At 42.6% G+C, this 24,606-nt stretch overlaps 1 protein-coding gene and 1 non-coding gene across 3 annotated transcripts in view; both read right to left on the bottom strand.

The window, feature by feature from the left end:
* Positions 1-24,606, bottom strand: part of P2RY11 (purinergic receptor P2Y11) — a 102,929-nt gene that overhangs the window by 45,984 nt on the left and 32,339 nt on the right. The window contains exon 1 of one of the 2 annotated variants that reach the window (XM_077470184.1): positions 813-921. The exons of the other annotated variant lie outside the window; for it this stretch is intronic. The gene's annotated coding sequence lies outside the window, so the exon portion shown is untranslated. Of the gene's footprint in view, positions 1-812; positions 922-24,606 lie in introns of those variants that run through there. 2 annotated transcript variants of the gene reach the window in all.
* Positions 15,912-16,004, bottom strand: TRNAI-UAU (transfer RNA isoleucine (anticodon UAU)). The gene is given in 2 exon segments: positions 15,912-15,947; positions 15,967-16,004. It is a non-coding gene; the product is annotated as a tRNA-Ile (tRNA).

The raw sequence follows: 24,606 nt of genomic DNA, 5'->3' as shown, positions 1-24,606 counted from the left end.
AAAATGCGCGATAAAAGAGGGAGAAAGAGAGAAATGAAATAGCGAAAAGAGGAGAGGAAAAGGAAAGAGATAGAGAGACAGAAGAGAGGAAAAAAAAGGAGAAAGGAGTAAAAGAGAGACAATAGAAGAGAAAAAAATTTGCAAAAAGAGGGAGAAAGAGAAATTAAATAGCGAAAAGAGGAGAGGAAAAGAAAGGAGAGAGGAAAAAAAGAGAGAGAGAAGAGAGAAAAAAGGAGAGGAGAAGAGAGAGAGGAGAGAGGGAAGAGAGAAAAAAGAAGAGAGCGAGAAGAGAGAAAAAGAGGAGAGAGAAAAGAGAGGGGGCGGAGAGAAGGGGGGGTTGAGAAAGAAGTAAAAGAGAGAAGATAGAAGAGAAAAAATAATTTGCGAAAAGAGGGAGAAAGAGAGAAATTAGATAGCGAAAAGAGGAGAGGAAAAGAAAGGAGAAAAGAGAGAGAAGAGAGGAAAAGGAGAGAGAAAGGAGAAAGAAAAAAAGGAGAGAAGAGAGTGAGAGAGAGAGAAAGGAGAGAGAGAGAGTGGAAGAATAAAGAGAAAAGAGTGAAAATGAGAAAGGGAAATAAAAGAACAAAAGATGGATTTGAAAACTGGAGACAAATCTGATGAGGGACAACTCTGGACAATCCGGGACTGTCCCTACAAAATCAGCAACAAATGGGGGAAGTCCCCAATGTACACATGGGCAGACTACATACAGAGAGCGAATGATTAGGTGCTGTACCCCAAGGCACTGTGGGCACTGAAAGCTTTCCTGTCAGGACCATGCATACAATAGTGAGAAGATTACTGTTACTAACCCGGGTCCAGGACTTGGTGTGTCCAGTCAGTCAGTTGTGTGTTGTGCCTCCAGCAGTCCCTGAGTTGTGGTCCCTGTGCTGTGTATTGAGCAGTGTGCCTCCCTCCACCTCTTGTGTGTTTGTGTGATTCCCTCCCCCTCTCAGCACCATTTCATTTCACATGTCCTCCTCCCCAGGCCTGACAGGACTACTATTCACATTCCTCAGGAAATCTACACATTACCGCACACTGACACTCACTGCTACTGCTAGGAAATAAACACTTTCGTTTTTGGGTTTGTGAAGAAAGTGGACCATTCAGATGACCAAACTTAAGGTGTCATTTCCATTTGTCACTAGAACTAAGTCCATAATGGAGTGAGGGTGTGAGGACTCATTCACAAAGGGACTGACACCCATCCTGCATGCTGAGCCACTCATTTCTGTGCCTCCATCAGCCTTGGAGCTGCGTGTTGGCAGCCTATAGACGTGGCTACAGACTAGGGTTGGCACCTTTTCTTCAAGTCAAACCCAGACACTTTAGCGGCACATCGCAATTGTTTTTTCAACTATACACTATTCATATATTTTGTCATTAAATAACATTTCTAATCATATGAAGGTAATCACAAGAGTCTCCACCTATATTTGAATAGGCAGAAATCCCCTTTACATCTGAATCAGCAGAGTTCCCCTTTACATCTGAATCCACAGAGTTCCCCCTTTACATCTGAATCTCCAGAGTTCCCCTTTACATCTGAATCTCCAGAGTTCCCCTTTACATCTGAATCTCCAGAGTTCCCCTTTACATCTGAATCCGCAGAGTGCCCCTTTACATCTGAATCCACAGAGTTCCCCTTTACTGTAAGGGGGAGCTCTGCAGACTCTGATATAAGGGAAAACTCTGGGAAATCTGATTAAAAAAGGAACACTAAGGACTCTGATGTAAAGAGGGGACTTAAATCAGTTCCCAGCATTCCCCTTTAATCAGAGTTCCTAGAGAGTCTGCAGAGTTCCCATTACATCAGAGTCTACAGAGTCCCCCCTTATATCTCAGTCAGCAGAATTTCCACCTACACTAAGAGGGAACTCTGATGTAAGGGGGTCTCTGCTCAACAAAGCCCCCCTTTTATCAGCATCTGTAGTGAACCCCTTACCTCTGAGAAACCCTGATTTAAGGGGGGGGTGCTCTGATGTAAGGGGGAAAGCTGCGGACTCTGGTGTAAAGGGGAACTCTGATGTAAGGGGTGCTCTGGGAACTGTCTTGAAGAAAAAACTAAAATATTGAGAGTACAGCTAATCATAGATATCAACCATTTATATTCCAATATAATAAGCTTTACACTGTACTGTATTGTGGGCTCATTCACACAGGTATTGAAAATAGGTGGTTGAGTCACAATTGTACGTGTGCACAGTTTGGGGATCCAGGTGGGGACCTATATGTAAGGAGAAGCCTTGGATATAGACCCTGATGGAAGGGGGGCTTTGATGGGGGCACTGTAGTAATGGGGGGGACCCTGATACATACCCTGATGTAAGATGGAATCTGATGGGGACATTGATGTAAGAGAGACTCTGATGGGGACCATGATGTAAGGAGGACTCGGATGAAGACCCAAATATAAGGGGGGACTACTAGGGTGGACTCTGATATTCTGATATGAGGGAGGTTCTGATGGGGACCCTTATGTAAGGGGAAACACTGATGGAGACCCTCATTTAAAGGGGCTCTGATGTAGACCCTGATGTATGGAGGACGTTGCTTTGTTTTACTTAAGTTCTTTCTCTTTTGTTCTGAATCATATCATACATTTTCCAAAAAAGATCCAAGTAAAATGTATTTATTCATGTATAATTTATTAATATATAAAACTGATATTTTTTTTCTTGTCAGGAATATTTGTAAAATATACAATGTGGCCCTTGTCCTGAAAAGTTTGGACACCTCTGCTCTATAGCAGGGGTCTCCAAACTTTCTTATAAAAGGGCCAGTTTACTGTCCTTCAGACTTTGAGGGGGCCAGACTGTGGCCAGTGAGAGTAGAAAATGTCCTGGTGCCAATGGAAGTAAACAATACCCCATCATTGGATTAGTGGGTGGAATAGTGCCCCATCATTTGTATTAATGGGAGGAATAGTGCCCCCATCACATCTGAATCCACAGAGTTCCCATACACTGTAAGGGGGAGCTCTGCAGACTCTGATATAAGGGAAAACTCTGGGAAATCTGATTAAAGGAGGAACACTAAGGACTCTGATGTAAAGAGGGGACTTACATCATAGTTCCCAGCATCCCCCTTTAATCAGAGTAGTTCCCAGACAGTGTGCAGAGTTCCCCATTACATCAGAGTCTACAGAGTCTACAGAGTGGGAGGAATAGCCTCCATCATTGGTATTAGTGGGGAGGAATAGTGCCCCATCATTGGTATTAGTGGGAGGAATAGTGCCCCATCATTGGTGCACATGCACAACAACAAGAATTCTCTTGCCTTTGTGGCTGTGTGTGGTCTGACGAGTCTAAGGATGAGCTCGGGCATGTTATTTGGATATACTGTATTTATCGGCATATAACACGCACCTTCACTTTAAGAGGGAAGTTTCAGGAAAAAAAACGTACATTTTAAATAAAGAATTGTGAAGCAAAATAAGGGTCAGTGCCCATCAATGCAGCATAATCAGTGCCCATCTGCAGCCTCACCATTGCCATGAATGCAGCCTCACGATTGCCGTGAATGCAGCCACTGAATGCAGCCTCACTTTTGCCATCAGTGCAGCCTGATCGATGGCCATCTGCAGTCTTAGAGGGGATAGGGAGGGGGGGGGGACAAGAGCCAACAGATTACATACAGGAGAATCTCCCGTTTACTCTGCGGCCTCTTTAATACAAAGCCCCCGCCTCCTTTGATAGACAGAACAGTCATCCAATGCCAGCCCAGGAGACGGGAACTTCCTATTACAGAGGCCGCCGAGTAAACAGGAGGTTCTTCTGTATGAATCCCTGAGGGCCACGCGGCGATGTGTGTGTGTGTGTGTGTGGGGGGGGGGGCTCACAAAAGATATATATATATCCAAATTACCAGTAGGGCCACATTAAACCAGAACACGGGCCACAATTGGCCCACAGGCTGGACTTTGGACATGCCTTCTGTACATGGCTCCGTACATGAAAATGATAAGTGAATCCTCCCCACTGTGCTACTGCATTCTGACAGCGGGACTCCCCTGTCCTCAGAGTACACTGATCAGCACTGCAGACAATTGGCTGCAAATGCTGATCGAATGGAAATTTTCCAGCAGGTCCGTTCATGAGAAGTCGATCAACTTGTGGTAAAGGCAGAGCCTGCAATAAAAAAATGGGCACTGCACTGTGGGACTGTGCCTCTAAAACAGGACTGGATGGACAGAAACATCTGCATTCTATCTGTGTATGTAGCTGTTTTCCCAGGGTGTGCTGTGTGTATTTCTTCCAGATCTTTGCAGTATTCCAGTATGATTTTGTGCCCGGAGTTTAGCTTTAATACTGTTCAAAATAAAAAAAAATAAAAAAAAAAAATGACTGGCATTGGGCTAGAATTCTGTTGTTTCTAATGTTTATCTACTAGCAGGACTGGAGCTATGGAGAGGTTAAAACTCACCCACAACAAAATATTTGCATTAACATGTGCTGCACAGACATGCCTGTATACACCCAGTATAGTACAGGTGCATTATGGGATCGCACTGTCACTGGAAGTAAAATTGAACACACGTCTCTCAACAGGATTCAGAATGTAAACATCACTGCAAGTAAAAATTAGAACAAAATGACCACATTTGGTGTAATATATTTTGCAGCATAGTGGAAATGTTTTTTCTGGACCCCACAGTACTATTCGGTAGGTGTGTTGCTGACTATGTGGTACGATTATCATTAATTTATACCTCTGCAATTGTTGTACTTTGGCCATTGTGTGACTACAAGAGGAATTTGGTTATTGTCTATGCGGCTTGTTCTTACCTGTGCGATTTGGAAAATAGATGTGTGCGCTGCTTTTTCGTGGGGCATGGTGCATTTTTCGACCCATAGATTTCAAAACACACGAAAAAGGATAAAAGCACAAAAAAAAAAAAATGCCTGTGCGGGAACGACTGTGTGCGCGCATTGAAGCACAATTTCTTGCATCATGTTTAGGACAGCCCATTCATTTCAATGAGTGCGCAAAAATCGCACTAAAGAAATGCATGACCCAGTGCATAACCTTTTTTTTTTTTTTTTTTTAAATCATGCTGCATCAAAGGGGTTGATTTACTAAAACTGGTGTACAAAATACAGTGCAGCTGTTCATAGAAACCAATCAGTTTTTAACTTCAGCTTGTTCAATTATACTTTGTCAAAAAAAGAAAAAAAAACTTTCTATGCAGAGCTGCGCCAGATTTTGCACTCTCCAGTTTTAGTAAATCAACCCCACTGTTTTGGGTGTATGCCACCGCACACGCGTTAGCAAAGTGCATTTGGGTGGCAATGCTTGAAAAAGGAGCAGTTACGCTCCGAAACATGTAGCCACACTCCCCACACTGCGCCAGCCCCCCCCCCCCCCCCACCCCCATGTGACGTCACCTCCAGCCCTGAGCAGTCTATGGGCTCCAGGGTGGCTCCAGGATTTCCAGTTTTGTTACTGTGTCCTGCACCGCTCCCGACAGCGGCATCTGCTTCCTGGTTCCTGAAGACACACTGAGGCTCAACAGCAAACTGCACTGGGTGGATGGCATGCTCTTATTCTTATGCATCTTGTAAGCTGCCACTTGTGATTTTTTTATATTCTTTTCCTATATACTGCACTTAGTTGGCGCCCTCTATTGTTTCCTTTATTAACCACTTGAGTGACAGAGGATTCTACCCCCTTCATGCCCAGATCATTTTTTGCTATTCAGCACTGTGCTACTTTAACTGGCAAGTGCGCAGTCATGCCACACTGTGCCCAAATTCAATTTGTCATTTGTGTCTTTTTTTCACACAAATAGGGTGTTCTTTTGGTGGCATTTGATCACCACTGATTTTTTTTTAGTATATAAAAGACCAAAAAAAAAAAAAAACATATCCAATAAAAAAAATAAAAAATCCAATTTCTAAATAAATTTAGGCCAAAATGTATTCTGCTATATGTCTTTGGTAAAAAAAAAAAAAAAAAAAAAAGGCAAGTGTATAGCATGGGAAAGACCTCAGTGGGTATTTGTCAGTGTCACTCCTTGTAAGACATAGTGGGTGATGTGGTATCCTCCTTGGAATGCGAGTGGCCAAAGAACATCCAACATTATTGGTAATATCCCATGTAAATTTCTCATATACACATCAAAAACCCTCTTTGTTTAATATGTTGATAATTAAAATGCTAAAAATTAGGGCTGTGGAAATTAAAGATTAATTCCTCGATTAATCGATTCCTTTTTTTGATTGATCAAAATTCTTTTGATCGGTACTCACCTCTCCGCCGGCTTCAGGGAGTTCCGTCGGAGATCTGGTGACATCACGGACAGCGACGTCACTGGACTCCTCCCCCCTTCCCCAAGTGCCTCCGTCTGCTAACGAAGGGAAGGGGGGAGGAGTCCGGTGACGTTGAAGTTCTGATTGACTATTCAGGGCGAATCGTGTCAGGAATCCTATACAACAGACATTTGATACACATTGCTGTGTATCATTTTATGTTTACATTCTTTGTGTACTTTTGAATGGCAATATATCCTCCGACCAGAGTTCATATTTTAATGGCAATGTGTTCAAGTTACGATGATAACTTTTCAACAAAGAACCTTTTTTTTAACAATTTATTTCTTTAATCTACTTACCCTGCTGTGGAAAAACCCCACTGGGGGAACCTTCCCATATTAAATGCCAAGTGTATATTAATTGGTTTGCGAGAAAGTTATAGCGTCTACAAACTATGGTATATATATATATATATATATATACATATATATATATATATATATATATATATATATATATATATATACTAGAATTTTATTTTATTTTTTTATGCTAGTTGATCAGCGACTTAGTGAGACTGTGAGAGTGCAGCAGGCAATCTGACACTAAGGCCGGCCATAGATGGTTCGAATTTCGCTAGGTTCAGCAGGAACCAGCTGAGATCCGAATCATGTATGACAGGCTGAATGTACCAAGTTGATTGCTCAATTAACTTGGGTATAACCAGCCTAATTGATTTACTTGCGATTATTGCTAGCGTCTGCTACAGCCAGAAGCAATAATCATTGTTCCCCCGGCAGGGGGGGGGGGGGTAGGTTGTTTGGGGGAAGCTGTCCCAACCAGGAGAACACAATGTCTCTGCAGGAGAGTGTTGATGGTTTCAAAACCCATGGTTGTAGGAAAAAAATTCACACCATCTATGGTCTGCCTTATTGGCACTGGGATGGACACTGACATCCTAGCCCAAAGCTCCATTCACACCTCAGTGGTTTTGTAGCACAAAGCCCATTATTTTAAATGGTGCCTGTTCACCCCTGAGTGCTCAGACACCCATCACTCAAAAAAGTACAGGAGCTTCTTTTCAGGCAGATTTAGGTGTTTTTGTAGTCCCATAGACTTCAATAGGAGTGTCTGAAAAAAACTTATTTTTTTTTTAGGCCATCCATTAATAGAAGTATTTTTGCCATAAATGCACAATTCTACCCCAAAAGAAACTCCTGTTTCACACATTGGGGTTATTTACTAAAAACGGAGAGTGCAAAATCTGGTGCAGCTCTGCATAGAAGCCAATCAGCTTCCAGATTTTATGGACAAAGATTCACTGAAGAAGCTGCAGTTAGAAGCCGATTGGCTACTATGCACAGCTACACCAGATTTTGCACTCTACAGTTTTAGTAAATCTCCCCCATTGCTCCAAAACTAGTAAAAAAAAGCAAAAAGTGCAAAAAATATTTTTTTTTTAATCGCCAGGCATATTAATCAAGTGTGAATGTAGTTTAAAAGTATGCATGGAAAATTCAGATGCACAAGGGTGACCCTAGCCTAAAACTGGCCATACACTAGTAGAGTCTTGTTAAAAATGTTTTCTTTTAATTGTGTTCATTTGATTTTCTAATCATCGGTGGGATCAAATCAGTGTTCATCTTCAACCACAATGATGAGAAAATTGAAGGTGCAAGATGGAAAAAAATGATCTCGAACAAATATATTTTTGAAATGTATGGATTTCATTTTGGAAATTCCATTCATTCTAAAATCGATTGCTAATAGGAAGCTAAAACTACTTTCAAAATGACATTCATCCAGTCATTGAATGTACAAAGAATTTGAAGTTTATTTAGACATAGCTCCATGTATGGCAGGGTATGGAAGCTCTACACGGTTCACATGTTGCCAGTTAGTTTGCATTAGAAAGAGGCACAGAGTGGAGGGGCTACTTTATAGAAGAAGGCTAATAAGGACATCACCATGGGGGGGGGGGGGGGGGGGGGGCTGAATTCCTGACATATTTCACTCCAATGGTCCCCTTCCCCCCCAGCACTGTTTACTCAGCTTCCTACCCCCATCATCACATCTGCTTACTGCAAACCAGATGTCCCTTACACCGAGAGGTGACAGCAAAGAAACCCAGCTGCCAGGACAGACAAAGTGCTGGGAGGACCAGAGAGTCCATCTGCTTTATTCCTCTGAGAGTCTGAGACAGGATAACCAATCAGGTTATGGCTGGGGAGTCAAAAAGACCCAAAAACTGCCTGCTAGAAAAATTTTAAGTGCAGCGTTAAATTTGCCCCTGGTACAATGGTAAGGGGTTGATGATGAAGTGAGTTATCAATGTTGCACAATAAAGTCAATTGTGAGATGGCTTTACTATATATGGGTTCCTCTACATCGCCGTGATACACATGCCGTTTTTATCAGTAAATCTTATACTAATCTGAATGCAGTTGTATGGTTTTCTATGGGCCCAAGCACACAGCTTCCTAAAGCCCCAAATCCAATCATTGTCAAAAGCTTGTAGACTTCACACCCATAACATGTCTAAAATTCGCCCCTTTTTAACTAATGAAAACACCAAGCTACTCATTTACTCCCTTGTTATCTGTCTCTCGCAACTCCCTTCTCATAGGCCTACCACTTCATAGGCTTTCCCTTCTTCAGTCTATCATGAATGCTGCTGCCAGACTCATCTACCTTACCAACCTCTGCCGCTCCTCTCTGCCAATCCCTACACTGGCTCCCAATTGCCCAGCAAATTATTTCCAAATACTAACCACGACATACAAAGATAGTCACAACTCTGCCCCGAGCTACATCACCAATCTTGTCTCCAAATATCACCCAAACCATCTTCTCCACTCCTCCCAAGACCTCCTGCTCTCCATCTCCATTGTCTCCTCCTCCCAAGCTCGTCTCCAGGACTTCTCCTGAGCCTCTCCCATCCTGTGGGACTCTTTACATCAATCTGTCCAGCCATCTCCTACTCTGACTGCCTTTAGGTGATCACTGAAAACTCTATGCCCCTGTACACACGGTCGGAGATTCTGCCAACCAAATCCGTCGGATTTTGTCCGTCAGATTTAGTCTGACGGATTGTGTCCAAAACTGTTGCATACACACGGTCGGACTAAGTTGTTGAAAAATCCAATCTTTCAGAACGTGATGACGTAATTTCGTTACGATGGGACTAGATTCAGGCTAGCAACCAATAGCTTTGATGTAGGAATTTGATCTGAGCATGCGTGGCACTTGGTCCGATCAAAATTCTCTACACATGATCGGATTATGTCCGACCGGCCCAGTTGGTCGGGAAATATTTCCAACATGTTGGAAAATTGGGTCCGACGGAGATTCGGACGGAATCAGTCCGATGCATACCACACACAGTCGGATTATCTGACGACATGGTCCGATAAGACGCATTCCGACGGATTCTCCGACCGTGTGTACGTGGCATATCTCTTCATGGAAGCCTATCACACCTCCAACTAATCATTTATCACTTCCATCAGCTCATCCCCCACAGTTACAACCTTTTGTACTACTTGCCCCACCCTAATAGATTGTAAGCTCTTATGATGAGCAGGGGCTTCTTAGCCCTCTTGTATTTTATTAAATTGTAAACTATTGTCTCCCTTTATATTGTAAAGCACTGTGTAAACTGTTGGCTCTTTATAAATTTTGTATAATATAATAAAGCTGGCTATACACTAATAGATTTCCCAGCAAATTTTCAACCAAAAATTTGTACAAAAATTCATATGAAAATTTTCAGTTCTTTCAACGGCTTTTAACATTCAATTTTGGAAAGAATGGACTTTATCGAATGAAAAGCACATTAATTGTTAGAAATTTATTAGTTCGAGAAAAATTTCCATCCCATTCCTTGGAATGTTCTCATCACTGCGGTCCAAAATGGACATCATTTTGATTCCACTAATAATCAGTACATTAAATGAATGAAACATTTTTAAACAAAATTCTACTAGTGTATAGCCACCCTAACCACTTGCCAACCAAGCCAGAGACAAATGATGTCTTGGTTGGCAAGTGGAATACCAGGTTTATGGCTGCAGCAATATGCCATAACCCCGGCATTGTTTTTTTGCGGTCGGAGATTCGCTACAAGAAAAAAGTAGTCCGAGTGGCACCGAGGGGTGCTTTTTTGTTAAAGCAAAAGAACAAAAATCGTTTCCTTTTTTTTATTACCTTTTGCTTTTAAAGGTCAATGAGAGATTTGGGATCCTATAGACCCCAGATCTCTCCATAAAGAGGACCTGTCATGCTGTATTGCTACCGCAAGGAATGTTTACATTTCTTGCAATAGCAATAAAAGTGGTAAATAAAATAAATAAAATTAAAAGGCCAGTGTAAAAAATATAAAAAAAATGGAATAAAATAAATAATAATAATAAAAAAAATTCTAAGCACCCCCATCCCCCCGAGCGTGTGTGTAGTGGTGAAAGCATACGAAGGTCACGCCAACATATGTAAACGGTGTTCAAACCACACATACATGAGGTGTCGCCTCTGTAACTCTAAACTGGTAGCTTGTATAAATTTTGAAAGCGTTACCTATGGAAATTAAGTACTGTAGTTTGCCGCGAGTTTTAAAGCATGACTGCTTTCAATTTAAATTTTTAAGATTTGGCTGCTGAATGACCAGGCCATTTTTTGCAATTCGGAACTGCATAGCTTTAACTGACAATTGCATGGTCATGCGATGCTGCACCCAAACAAAATTGACGTCTTTTTTCTCACAAATAGAGCTTTCTTTTGGTGGTATTTGATCGCCTCTGCGGTTTTAATTTTTTGCACTATAAACAAAAAAAGAGCAACAATTTTGAAAAAAACACATTATTTTGTACTTTTTGCTGTAATAAATTTCCCCATTTTTTTTTTAAAAAGCAATTTTTTTCTCAGTTTAGGCCAATATGTATTCTTCTACAAGTGTTTGGTAAAAAATCGCAATAAGCGTATATTGAGTGGTTTGCGCAAAAGTGATAGCATCTACAAAATAGGGGATAGATTTATAGCATTTTTATTATTTTTTTTACTAGTAATGGTGGCGATCTACGATTTTTATCGTGACTGCGACATTATGACGGACATATTTTTGGGACCATTGGCATTTATACAACTATCAATGTTACAAAAAAGGCATTGATTACTGTAAAAATGTCACTGGCATTGAAGGGGTTAACATTAGGGGGCGATCAAGGGGTTAACTGTGTTCCCTGGGAGGTGATTCTAACTGAAGGGGGAGGGGACTGACTAGAGAAAGTGACGGATCGTGGTTCCTAGCTAATAGGAACACACAATCTGTCACTGCTCTCAGAACAAAACAAGGATTTGTGTGTTTACACACACACTTCCGTGTTCTGTCCCTCGTGCCCATGATCGCTTGTGGCCGGTGGTCATTGCGACAGTCGGCCACGATCATCGGCACCCCTGCTGTGCGCGCGCCTGCTATCCCGATGCCGCGAGCCGACGTATAGCTACGATGGTTCACGGGATCGTGCCGACCTGCCGCAGTAGAATGACGGCAGCTGGTCGGTAAGCGGTTAAAGTTCATGTGCGTGTAAAGGCAACACATGTCCCAATACTTTTGGTAATATGGTGTAGGAAAGCAAACTGAAATTTGATCAGGTTGGCCGTGGTCTATGTATTTGGTAGGTCTTTAGATTGTAAGCTCCTTTGGTAGAATGCACTGATTTGAATAGCTGTACAAGCTTTCCTCTATGTGTTAGTGTTGTCTCTCTCTAGACAGATCATGTGTTCTCGGATTAGAGTAGAGGAACTATGGGCTGTGTCTCCAGTTCTCAGTCGGTGAAACGAATCCATTTGTACATACATGGGATCTTGTAAACAAAGCTCTGCACACATACTTTATATAAGTACTGCCATTGGAACTCAGCACTCCCAAGTCTATATTCGGCCACAGAAATAAGATGACGGTCTCGCCATGCAGGCATAATCCAACTGTTGACATTTTATTTTCTGTATTTGATTTCTGTTGATGGAAAAATCCCAGAACATTAAAGGCTCAGTCCACTTAAAACTGGTGTTTTCGTTTTTGGTAGAAGCTGAAAAGTTAAAGCTGATCTAGGTTAACCGCTTCAGGAGCGCCCACCACACTTATACTGCATAGTTGCCAACATTCTCAAAAAATGTATAGGGGCACTTTTTTTTCCTGTAGGCAGGGGGTCTATAATTAGGGGGAGGGGCATTCATTTGTAGATGTGGTATAGCTAAGGGTGGAAAAATGTGGCGGGCGTAGGGGCTGTGGTCTAAACGAAATATTTGGCGTGGCTTAAAGGGGGTGTGGTTAGAGTCTGAGGGAAGAAGGAGATGGAAGGAAATAAAGAAGTTAGATAAAGCAGATAAATATACTCCAAACACCTGGTGATGCACTTCAATCATCAGGGACATTTCAATGTAATATAAGAAATAGTGCCCCTGGACGACGTAAGTTATTACGAAACGTGTAGGGTGGAGCGATGCGCTGACGTCCCCTCATGCTCCATTCGTATACCCACAAGGACGGGTTGTCTGTTCGGGCATCGGCTGGCACAGCAGACTTCGGGCTTTTGTTTTACTGATATATTGTAAGTGCAATGCTTTCTTTTAATTAATAAATATATGTAAAATTTTACACTATTTGGAGCACTTTTATTTTTTATTTGATGGTCTGACTGGCCGGGAGGTGGTTGCCAAGCATCGCTATATGTGTCTGCTGTCCTTTGGAGCCAAGCTGTGATCCATTTCATGCACCCCTTGATTCTCTGTTATGGGGAATCATGGTGATTTGGTAAGAGTCCAATTCTGCTGGTTTGGTGGTGGATTCAACACGACTTCCTGCTCATAGAGTTTGAAGATAATTTTCTCACATGTTTGTGGACGTTTTTTCACAGTGCACTGTTGTATATTGATTTATTCGTGATTTTTTTGATTCTCAATCCAGTTTACTTTGTACACTTTATTGACTGAGCATATATACTTTTTATCTTAGTTTTCACAATTTTTTATGTTTATTTCTATAATTCATGGGCACAATGTTTTAGATTTTTAGTTTAATTGTGGATTTTGACTCATTTTTCACTTGCTGTTATGATATGCACAGGATTTTATCACATGATTTGAATATTAATGCATGTCAATTTTTGATTTCATAGTTTTAGGATTATGTGGGTAGCGCGATTCAAATTTTTTCCAATCTTTGTTTTTGTATTTATGTGATACGTGAGAATTGCGGCTTCCAAATTAATGGTTGGGAATAAGTTCTCCAGCCATTTATTTAGTATAATTTTCCTTAGCGCAGTTTCTTTCCCCCTTTTCTATAAGAAATAATGCACTTCAGTCAGTCCCCTCCCCCCACAGTTAGAAACACCTCCCAGGGAACAAATTTAACCCCTTGATCGTCCCCTAGTGTTAACCCCTTCCCTGCCAGTGACATTTATACAGTAATCAGTGGCTATTTTTAGCTCTGATCGCTTTATAAATGTCAGTGGTCCCAAAAATGTGTCAAAAGTGTCCAATCTTGCTGCCACAATGTCGCAGTCCTGCTAAAAATCACTGATGACCGCCATCACTAGTAAAAAAATAAAAATAAAAATGCCATAAATATATCCCCTATTTTATAGACACTATAACTTTTGCGCAAACCAGTCAATATATACTTATTGTGATTTTTATTTTACCAAAAATATGTAGAATACATATTGGCCTAAACTGATGAAGACATTTTTTTTTTTGGAGGGGGGGGGGGGGATATTTATTATAGCAAAAAGTAAAAAATATTGGGTTTTCTTCAAAATTGTCGCTCTTTTTTTGTTTATATCGTAAAATATAAAAACCGCAGAGGTGATCAAATAGCACCAAAAGAAAGCTCTATTTGTGGGTAAAAAAGAAGGCCAATTTTGTTTGGGTGTAACATCACACCACCGCGCAGTTGTCAGTTAAAGCGACGCAGTGCCGTATCGCAAAAAATGGCTTGTTCATTAAGAGGGCAAATCTTACGGTCCTTAAGGGTTAAGCTCTTTCAGCTCTGGACATCAGAAATCAGTTGGCGGTTGTTAGGAATGTGTGACAGGCATCACATTTTGTTATATGTTTATTTAGTGCCTAATTGTTACCTAAAGTCAGCCAAAGGTTGGCCACATATACAAATGTAGGCAACGTTTTATATTCGAGAGCAGTTTTTATTTATTTATCAGAGGTGTGTATATAACACCGAAAATGTAGGCAGTTCTTTAAATACTGTATATTCACACCAGATGAGCAGTGCAGCCCCAACAGTGCCCATCAGTGCTACCTATCAGTGATGCCAATCAGTGCCGCCCATCAGTGCTGCCCATCAGTGCTGCCCATCAGTGCCGGTGTTCTGTGGAGAAGTGCCCCCATCGAATAGTGCACGCACATGCGCAGGACGGAGCTGCACTTCAGCTGATTTGCCGATCAGCTGGAGTGACATGACCAGGGTGCACGTGCACATCGTAGGAGGCATCTCTTGATGGGAGATGCCATTTCACGGCCACAATTGAAACCTATACAATCAGTGGGGGAGACCATAGTTCTCACATTGTGCCTCGCTGTTGCTGGCCGGCTTTACAGTGCGCTGATGGTCCGGTTTTGTCTGTGTTGCAGGGCGGGTTTGCTGTGTGAAAGAGCGGGTTGCAACACAGACAAAACCAGTTTTTTAACACAGCCACCAGCTTCCTCCAGCAGCAACGATGCACAATCTGAGAACTACGGTCTCCCCCCGTTGATTGTATAGGTTTAAACTGTGCCTGTGAAATGGTATCTCCCATCGAGAGACACCTCCTACGATGTGCGCACATGCCCTGGTTACGTCAGCCCAGCTGTTCCGTATGACGCATGCTCAGTACATAAGGGCACTTCTCGACAGAACACTGGCTATCCATGCCCATCAGTGCAGCCTATCAGTGCACATCGCTGCAGCCTATCAGTGCCCATCACTGAGGGAGAAAAATTACCTGTTTTCAAAAAATTTTAATAGAATCTAAGAAAACGTTTATTTTTTTCAACATTTTCAGTTTTTTTTGTTTGCTTATCAGAAAATAAAAAACCCAGTAATGATTAAATACCACCAAAAAGGCTATATTTGTGTGAAAAAAAATACCATTTGGGTACAGTGTTGCATGACCACGCAATTGTCATTCATTCCAAGTGTGATAGCGCCGAAAGGTGAAGAATGGCCTGGGCAGGAAGGGGGTAAAAGTGCCCAGTAGGAAGTGGTTAAAAAGTGAGTGTTTAGCACTTCTGCGTTGCAGCACTGGAGTCCTCGGTTTAAAGCCTGGCCAGGAGACTATCTGCTTTAAAGGGTTAGTTCACCTCTTCACAAAAATGAAAAGGTGAACCCTACACCCTCCTGGTCCTGGCTGTACTTCCCTTTGTGGGTGATGAGCTCTAAGTGCCTACATAGAGAGTCGACCTGATCCATCCTGAAAGCAGTGCTGAAAGAAGAGTAGGGATTTCAAATCCCTGGACTGCCCATAGAGCTGTGTGGGCAGTGACAGCTCATCGCCCACAAAGGTAAGGGGTGGGGAGGGTGTTAGTTCACCTTTTCAGAATAGGCTTAAAACCAAGGACCCCAGTGGGCCAATACTAAACAATTCACAATGCTGCCAAAATCTGTGCTCCAGGTGAGGCTCGAACTCACAACCTCGGCATTGCTCACCAGTTACTGTCTTATAAGTACCGCGCGCTAACCGATTGCGCCACTGGAGCACCTGTTGTTGGACAGGGACATAAATTAAATGCATCACCACGTTCAGAACGAGCAGATTTTCCGATAACTTTGTGCGGCCGTGTGTACGTTTGGGCCAAAATCCGTCGGAAAAAATCTGATGGATTTTGTCATCGGAAAGTCCGACTGTGTGTACAGACCATAAGGCTGCATTCACACATGATCATGGGCCGAATCACTGCAATTCCGCCTCGGGATTTCAAATGGCTGCAAAAGGCAGGACGCATTTGCGGTGCCATTACTTCCGCAATTTTGCCATGATTGTTGTGTGGTAAATCGCACTGCAATTGTGGCAAATCGCAATGCATGATGCTTGTTGCTCAAAAAGGAACATGAGCTGCTTTTTGGGTGACAGCATAGCGATTTGCTGCAATTGCAGCGCAATTTACTGTGCGAGAACCACGGCGCAATTTGGGGTGCCATTAGAACCAATGGCATTGCAAAATGCGTCCTTTCTGTCGCTATTCTGCCCGCGATCATGTGTGAATGCAGCCCAATGCCTAGTACATACCACTAGTTTTGTCAGCGGTCGTTTTTTTTGTTTTGTTTTTCGTGTTTATACTTATAATATATGCATTTTTATAGATTTTGGGTGCAGAAACATTGACTGGCGAACAAGCACGATCCAAATTCCTCACTGCTTATCCCGGGTGGGTCTGGCCTCTATCGGGAATTAGTCGCTGCGTGGGAGTTATAGGAGCTGCGGACTACTGATTAGGGAGTCATGTGATGCTCAGCTATATAATAAAATAATATATATTATATATATATATATATATATTATAATAAAAATAATATAAAAAAAACTAAAAAATTAATTTATAAGCAATTTAGCTATTTTATAATATGTATTGTATGGATGTTTGACAATAGATAATAATGGCCTACTCACATATATTTATATATTTTATATTTTATAAAATATAGATGAAATCAATGATATGTGCATAAACCCCGATGAAGCAATCTGCAAAACATGTTGGTTTCCCTGCCTGTCAACGCTCTTTTGATTTCTCACTGTATGGTCTATTTATTATGTAATATAATTATGTGTTATGTAATAAACTATAGATTTTTAATAATCTGATGTTGTTGGTGCTCGCCTTATTCACAGACTGATTGTCTCAGGTTCAAATCCCATTATATTTGCATGAGATTTCTCTCTTGTTTCTTTCTTTGAATTTTATACCAGGGATGTGAGACTTTGTCTGTACTGGAAACTATCCAATTGCTAATATATTTACATGAAATAAACAATGAGATTATTTCCAAAAAATTAATACACTATATAAATGTGCAAATAAATACACAACAAATTAAGGGACGGGCTATGCTGATGCCACTGCGTTACTTGGTTTTATCCATATGATTTTAATGTCTCCTCAAATGTAAGTGACTATTTTATCATATTTTCAATAAATGTTTTACATTTAAAAAGGAATCACACTATGTGGCCCCATTTTTCTCCTTTTGCCATATGTCATATTGAGAGGAACCGCTTATGAATTTCGGTCATTATACCTATGGTGGATACCTATTGATGTCACTACTTTAACAGATCCCTACCAGATTGGTCTATATTGGAAGTCGTGGTTGCTGTACCTTTCCTTGGGTGTGTTACATCAAAAGCTTGGTTGACCCATCAGGCATACGCCTAGCTGGGTTCAACCTGTCTGGTAAGCCTCTTTCCCTACGGTAGTGGATTATCTACAGACAACCATTTCACCCAGATTCAGAGTCCCATTATTCTTTGCCACATTATATGGACTATATGCACTTTATATGCACTAACACTGTTGGTTTGCTTAAATTTTTCATTATTGTTGGGCAATCTTAATTTGTTGTGTATTTATCTGAACATTTATATATTGTATTCATTTTTTAGGAATAATCTCATTGTTTATTTAATTTTTCATCAGCGCTGCACTATATTACTTTATTTGTTCAATTATCTACAGATTATCTGATGTGCTGCAGCTATCACTATTTGTATAAGGCCCCTTTCACACATGCGGATGGTATGTCCGTATTTCATCCATCCGTTTGCGGATGAAATACGGGCATACATTCATCCCTATGGGATAGCGGGTGTCTGCGGATGAGCATCCGCAGACACCCGATATCGTCCGCCTCCGCTACTGTCCGATTCTGCAGACGGAGGAAAATCCTATTTTTCTATCCGTCTGCAGAGCGGATCGGATGAACACGGACAGACGGTCCGTGCTCATCCGATCCCCATAGAGGAGAGCGGAGAGCTGACAGGGTGGTCCCTGCACAGTGTGCGGAGACCGCCCTGTCCGCCGCCGGCTCAGCGGGGACAACGGAGCGATCCCCGCTGAGCGAGCGGATCATCACGGGGCAGATCATTACTGATCCGCCCCGTGTGAAAGAGGCCTAAGACAGCGCATTTTTTTCCACATATTTTTTATATGTAGCGCACCCCCCATTGTAACCTCTGGAGAATGAAGTCCTATTTCCCCTTAGTACCTGCACAGCCAGGCGCTCAGCATTTTTCTCTTTCATTGGCCTCAAAAAACAATCTAAGAGTTATTTTTAGGGTTTTTATTGGGAACAATGAACTGGGATAGGGAGGGGGAGCATAGGATGGGCCAGAAATCTTAATAGCTTGAGGACGCCTCACTTTCTGGCTGCACAGTACAAAAATGAATGTCCCACAGGATCTCTATGCTGATGGTGACTGGTACTCCTTCTAGGGTTTGACAGCTACACACAGTCTCTAATTCCTCATCAATGGGGTTGCTTACTCACTTAGCCACAGGATCACCGGTTGCCTGCTGCCGATATCCACCAGGCTCTTCCTAGTCAGGGCGGTGTTGATGCACACCACTATAGGACAGATTGGCTCTTTCCCACCAATTGCCTCCTGGCTCTTTCCAGTGAACTTCTACAGATCCAACTTGATCCCTGGACTCAAGCTTGCGAATAGGTCCTCCATCTAAGCCTAGCTAGGACCTCTGTGTCTTCCCGATGGATTCTTCTTGAAATCTGCCCCAAACAGGCACATGGGGGAAAAAAAACTTACGAGAGGGTATTATATTTCCTCATAAATTCACGTGACATGACGACACGCGTCGGGATTGGAGCACTGGGCACTATTCACATTTGACGGAAGGATACAAGCTCGGCGCTTGTGGTTGGCTCCACGTTGTTTTAAACGAAATGTTAGTTTGTTTTATTGCTGTTATTTTAATAAATTGTTTTAAAATATGGGATCACGCTATGGGCAACTCTCTTTCCCATTTTTAAAATTCAACATATCGAGTTCACACCAGAAGAGCTCTGGATTAAAGGCAGCACCATGATTATATTCAGAGGCTTACAAACTCGGCGTTCGGGGATTGATGTCTATGCTTCTATTTAAAAGTGAGTGTATCACTTTTGGGTCTGCTTTTCATCCATTCCCCTTTTATTTTACGGAATCATGCTATGAGTTTTGTATTTTTATTATGTACCTTAATCTGCCACTGAGACCATTCAAGAAGGATCAAAGCTATCAAAACCAGGAGGGAATCATTGAACACTGCACCTGTGATTTATCAATGCTGTACACCTTACGGCAGTAAGGTGAGCGGCTTGCAGATACACAGGTGTCATCACTGAAAATTTACATAAAAAAAGGGGGGATAACACCGTGCTAAACCTAGAAAAAAGGAGATGACCAAAAAAAGAGAAAAACTAATTTCTGTAGCTGCTAACACTCAAACAAACAAAGTTATACAAACATGAACAAAAAATGTGTAGCGCTAAGGCTTGTAACAACCATATAGATCAGAAGATGAACAATACAGTGCAATGTGCAACTAAAAGACCAATGACTAGTAAGAACTAGAAAATGTAAGTCAATGTGAGGAACTGGATCCAGATGTGAATCAACCTTGGTGTCTCAGAACTGCACAAGGGAGTGGTGCATATGACACGAAGAACATTAATATTGTGGATACTTAATGAGGTACTCTTACCAGCAGAGGTGGACACACATACCATCTGGCAGTGGGTCAAATGCGCATAAAGGGTGGTCTTTTGGGTGTGGTGCCAAGGTACCGAGTGGTTGTCTTCAAATGTAATGACACTGTCCCGATCCCAGGGATATGTTCACGGCCACAAGTGGTCTCTACACACGTCCAAAACTTCAAAATCCACCTCGTCAGTGCTCACCGGTACCGAAAATATAATGAAAAAGGAGGAAAAAAGTGCTCCATATAGTGCAAATCAGCCAATAATGTTTTATTGGAAAATTTTTCACAATGAAGGAGACATGAAAAAGGACACAAAAATATAATAAAAATGGCATTAAAAAAGCAGTATGGGACTCTCAGCCATCCCTACGCATTTCATCTCAAACGGTCATCTACAGGGGCATAGTCTCAAACGGTCATCTACGGAGGCATTCACTCAAACGGTCATCTAGAGGAGCATCCACTCAAACGGTCATCTACAGGATGCCCCTGTAGATGACCGTTTGAGTCGAAACGCGTAGGGATGTCTGTTTGAGAGTCCCATACTGCTTTTTTAACAATTTTATGTTTTATGTGGGGAGAGTGGAGCAGAAACAGAGAGGAGAGAGAAATTTGTTGAGTGAGGACCAGAAAGTGGTAAGCTATGGACAGTTCCGCCATATATGCATTGAAGTCCCAACAGGTCCACAGTTCCTCCAGCAGGTGTTATGCCACGTACACACGACCGTTTTTTCTGTCGGATCTAGAACGCGGTGACGTACAACACGTGGACTAGAAAAAGGAAATTCAATAGCCAGTAGCCAATAGCTGCCATCTCGTTCATGCTTCAGAGCATGCGTCGTTTTTTGCTCCGGCACGGGCAGGCATATGGGCGTACCTGTACGTCCCTGCCTTCCCGCGGGTGGGGGGTCAGCGGCGGTCGGAATCCATTCAGGAGTGATCCGGGATGAGGGGGCGGCCATTCATTCATGGCCACCCCCTTGCGATCGCTCCTGACGAATGGAAATGCAGCATGACATCACTTCCTCTCCTGTAATGTAAACACAGGCAGAGGAAGTGATGTAATCTCTCCTCCGTGTCAGTATTTTTCGTTCTGGCACCGAGGAGAGAGGATCGGTGAGTTGCACCAACACTACACTACACAGTAGAACATGCCAGGCACACTCTCACCCCCCCTTCACCCCCCGATCACCCCCCAATCACCCCTGCACCCCCAGTCACAGTGACACCAATTGCATTTTTTTTTTATTGCATTGGTGTCATTTGTGACTGTAATAACTGTTAGGGCAGTTAGGGTTAGCCCCCTTTAGTTCTAGGGTACCCCCTAACCCCCCCAATAAAGGTTTAACCCCGTGATCACCCCCGGTCGCCAGTGTCACTAAGGCTGGGTTCACATTGCAGCGGTTTATGAGAACGGATGTGATTCGCACCGCACTGCAGTGCAAATCACATCCGATCTCTGTGCGATGCAAGTTCAGCCATACAGATAGTATGGCTGAATTCGCATCGCACCCGCCGCACCCGCTGAAAACTCGCACGGGACCCTTTTTTTGGTCCGCAGCAGAATCGGATCGCATGGGTGTTCACACCATGAGATCCGATTCCTGTCCAAGTTTGCAGATCGCACTGCGATATGCAAACTGATCTGGGGGTGTCATTAACATTTCACAGTGTGATGCTGGAACCCGCCGCGGATTCGTGGCGTTCCCGCATCGCTCCAGTGTGAACCCAGCCTAATAAGCGATCGTTTTTCTGATCACTGTATTAGTGTCACAGGTGACGCTAGTTAGGCAGGTAGGTATTTAGGTTCGCCGCATCTTTTTATAGCGCCAGGGACCCCCATATACTACCGCATAAAGCCCCCTGATTGCCCCCTAGTTAACCCTTTCACCAGTGATCACCATATAACTGTTACAGGTGACGCTGGTTGGTTAGTTATTTTTTATAGTTTCAGGGCACCCGCCATTTATTACCTAATAAAAGTTTAACCCCCTGATCACCCGGCGGGTGATATAAGTTTGAGGGTCAGATAGGGTCTGCGTCGCCCCAGGCAGCGTCAGGTTAGTGCCAGTACCGCTAACACCCACGCGCAAAGCATACACCTACCTTGTAATATAGTATCTGATCAGATCTATATTAGCGTCGCCAGCAGTTTAGGTTTCCCAAAACGCATTGTTAGCGGGATCAGCCCAGATACCTACTAGCACCTGCGTTTAGCCCCTCCGCCAAGCCCAGCCCAGCCCACCCAAGTGCAGTATCGATCGATCACTGTCACTTACAAAACACAACACACATAACTGCAGCATTTGCAGAGTCAGGCCTGATCCCTGCGATCGCTAACAGTTTTTTTTGTAGCGTTTTGATACAGTCGCTGACAGCCTAGGTGCTTTTTTACCTGTGAGTCTTACTAGTGTACCCCTAAATTTAGGGGTGTCTACTTTCCAAAATGGGGTCATTTGGGGGGGGGGGGGGGTTTGTGCCATCTTGGCATTTTATGGCCTTCAAAACTGCGATAGGTAGTGAGGAGTGAAATCAAAAATTTACACCCTTAGAAATCCTGAAGGCAGTGCTTGGTTTTCGGGGCCCCGTACGCGGCTAGGCTCCCAAAAAGTCCCACACATGTGGTATCCCCGTACTCAGGAGAAGCAGCAGAATTTATTTTGGGGTGTCATTTCACATATGCCCATGGCATCTGTGAGCAATATATCATTTAGTGACAACTTTGTGAAAAAAAAAAAAAAAAGTTTGTAATATTCCCGCAACTTGTGGCAAATTATAAAATATTCCATGGACTCAACATGCCTCTCAGCAAATAGCTTGGGGTGTCTACTTTCTAAAATGGGGTAATTTGGGGGGGGGGGTTTGTGCCATCTTGGCATTTTATGGCCTTCAAAACTGTAATAGGTGGTGAGGAGTGAAATCAAAAATTTACGCCCTTAGAAAGCCTGAAGGCGGTTCTTGGCTTTCGGGGCCCCGTACACGGCTAGGCTCCCAAAAAAATCCCACACATGTGGTATCCCTGTACTCAGGAGAAGCAGCAAAATTTATTTTGGGGTGTCATTTCACATATGCCCATAGCATGTGTGAGCAATATATCATTTAGTGACAACTTTGTGGAAAAAAAAAAAAAAAAAAGGTTTGTAATTTTCCCGCAACTTGTGGCAAAATATAAAATATTCCATGGACTCAACATGCCTCTCAGCAAATAGCTTGGGGTGTCTACTTTCTAAAATGGGGTCATTTGTGGGGGTTTTGTGCCATCTTGGCATTTTATGGCCTTCAAAACTGTAATAGGTAGTGAGGAGTGAAATCAAAAATTTACGCCCTTAGAAAGCCTGAAGGCGGTGCTTGGTTTTCGGGGCCCCGTACGCGGCTAGGCTCCCAAAAAGTCCCACATATGTGGTATCCCCCTACTCAGGAGAAGCAGCAGAATTTATTTTGGGGTGTCATTTCACATATGCCCATAGCATGTGTGAGCAATATATCATTTAGTGACAACTTTGTGAAAAAAAAATAAAAATAAAAGTTTGTAATTTTCCCGCAACTTGTGGCAAAATATAAAATATTCCATGGACTCAACATGCCTCTCAGCAAATAGCTTGGGGTGTCTACTTTCTAAAATGGGGTCATTTGTGGGGGTTTTGTGCCATCTTGGCATTTTATGGCCTTCAAAACTGTGATAGGTAGTGAGGAGTGAAATTACAAATGTACAGTGGTGTGAAAAAGTGTTTGCCCCCTTCCTCATTTCCTGTTCCTTTGCATGTTTGTCACACTTAAGTGTTTCGGAACATCAAACCAATTTAAACAATAGTCAAGGACAACACAAGTAAACACAAAATGCAATTTGTAAATGAAGGTGTTTATTATTAAAGGTGAAAAAAAATCCAAACCATCATGGCCCTGTGTGAAAAAGTGATTGCCCCCTAAACCTAATAACTGGTTGGGCCACCCTTAGCAGCAACAACTGCAACCAAGCGTTTGCGATAACGTGCAATGAGGCTTTTACAGCGTCCTGGAGGAATTTTGGCCCACTCATCTTTGCAGAATTGTCCTAATTCAGTTACATTAGAGGGTTTTCGAGCATGAACGGCCTTTTTAAGGTCATACCACAACATCTCAATAGGATTCAGGTCAGGACTTTGGCTAGGCCACTCCAAAGTCTTCATTTTGTTTTTCTTCAGCCATTCGGTGGTGGACTTGCTGGTGTGTTTAGGATCATTGTCCTGCTGCAGAACCCAAGTTCGTTTCAGCTTGAGTACACGAACAGATGGTCGGACATTCTCCTTCAGGATCTCTTGGTAGACAGCAGAATTCATAGTTCCTTTTATCACGGCAAGTCTTCCAGGTCATGAAGCAGCAAAACAGCCCCAGACCATCACACTACCACCACCATATTTTACTGTTGGTATAATGTTCTTTTTATGAAATGCAGTGTTCCTTCTACGCCAGATATACTTGGACACACACCTTCCAAAGAGTTCCACTTTTGTCTCATCGGTCCACAGAATGTTGTCCCAAAAGTCTTGGGGATCATCAAGATGTGTTGTGGAGAAATTGAGACGAGCTTTGATGTTCTTTTTGCTCAGCAGTGGTTTTCTCCTTGGAA

The sequence above is a fragment of the Lithobates pipiens genome, unplaced genomic scaffold (assembly GCF_037356315.1).
Source record: "Lithobates pipiens isolate NorthernLeopardFrog02 unplaced genomic scaffold, aLitPip1_a1.2 Scaffold_8, whole genome shotgun sequence".
Lineage (NCBI taxonomy): Eukaryota > Metazoa > Chordata > Amphibia > Anura > Ranidae > Lithobates > Lithobates pipiens.
Note: the sequence above shows the minus strand (reverse complement) of the source record. Positions and strands in the feature narration are given on the sequence as shown.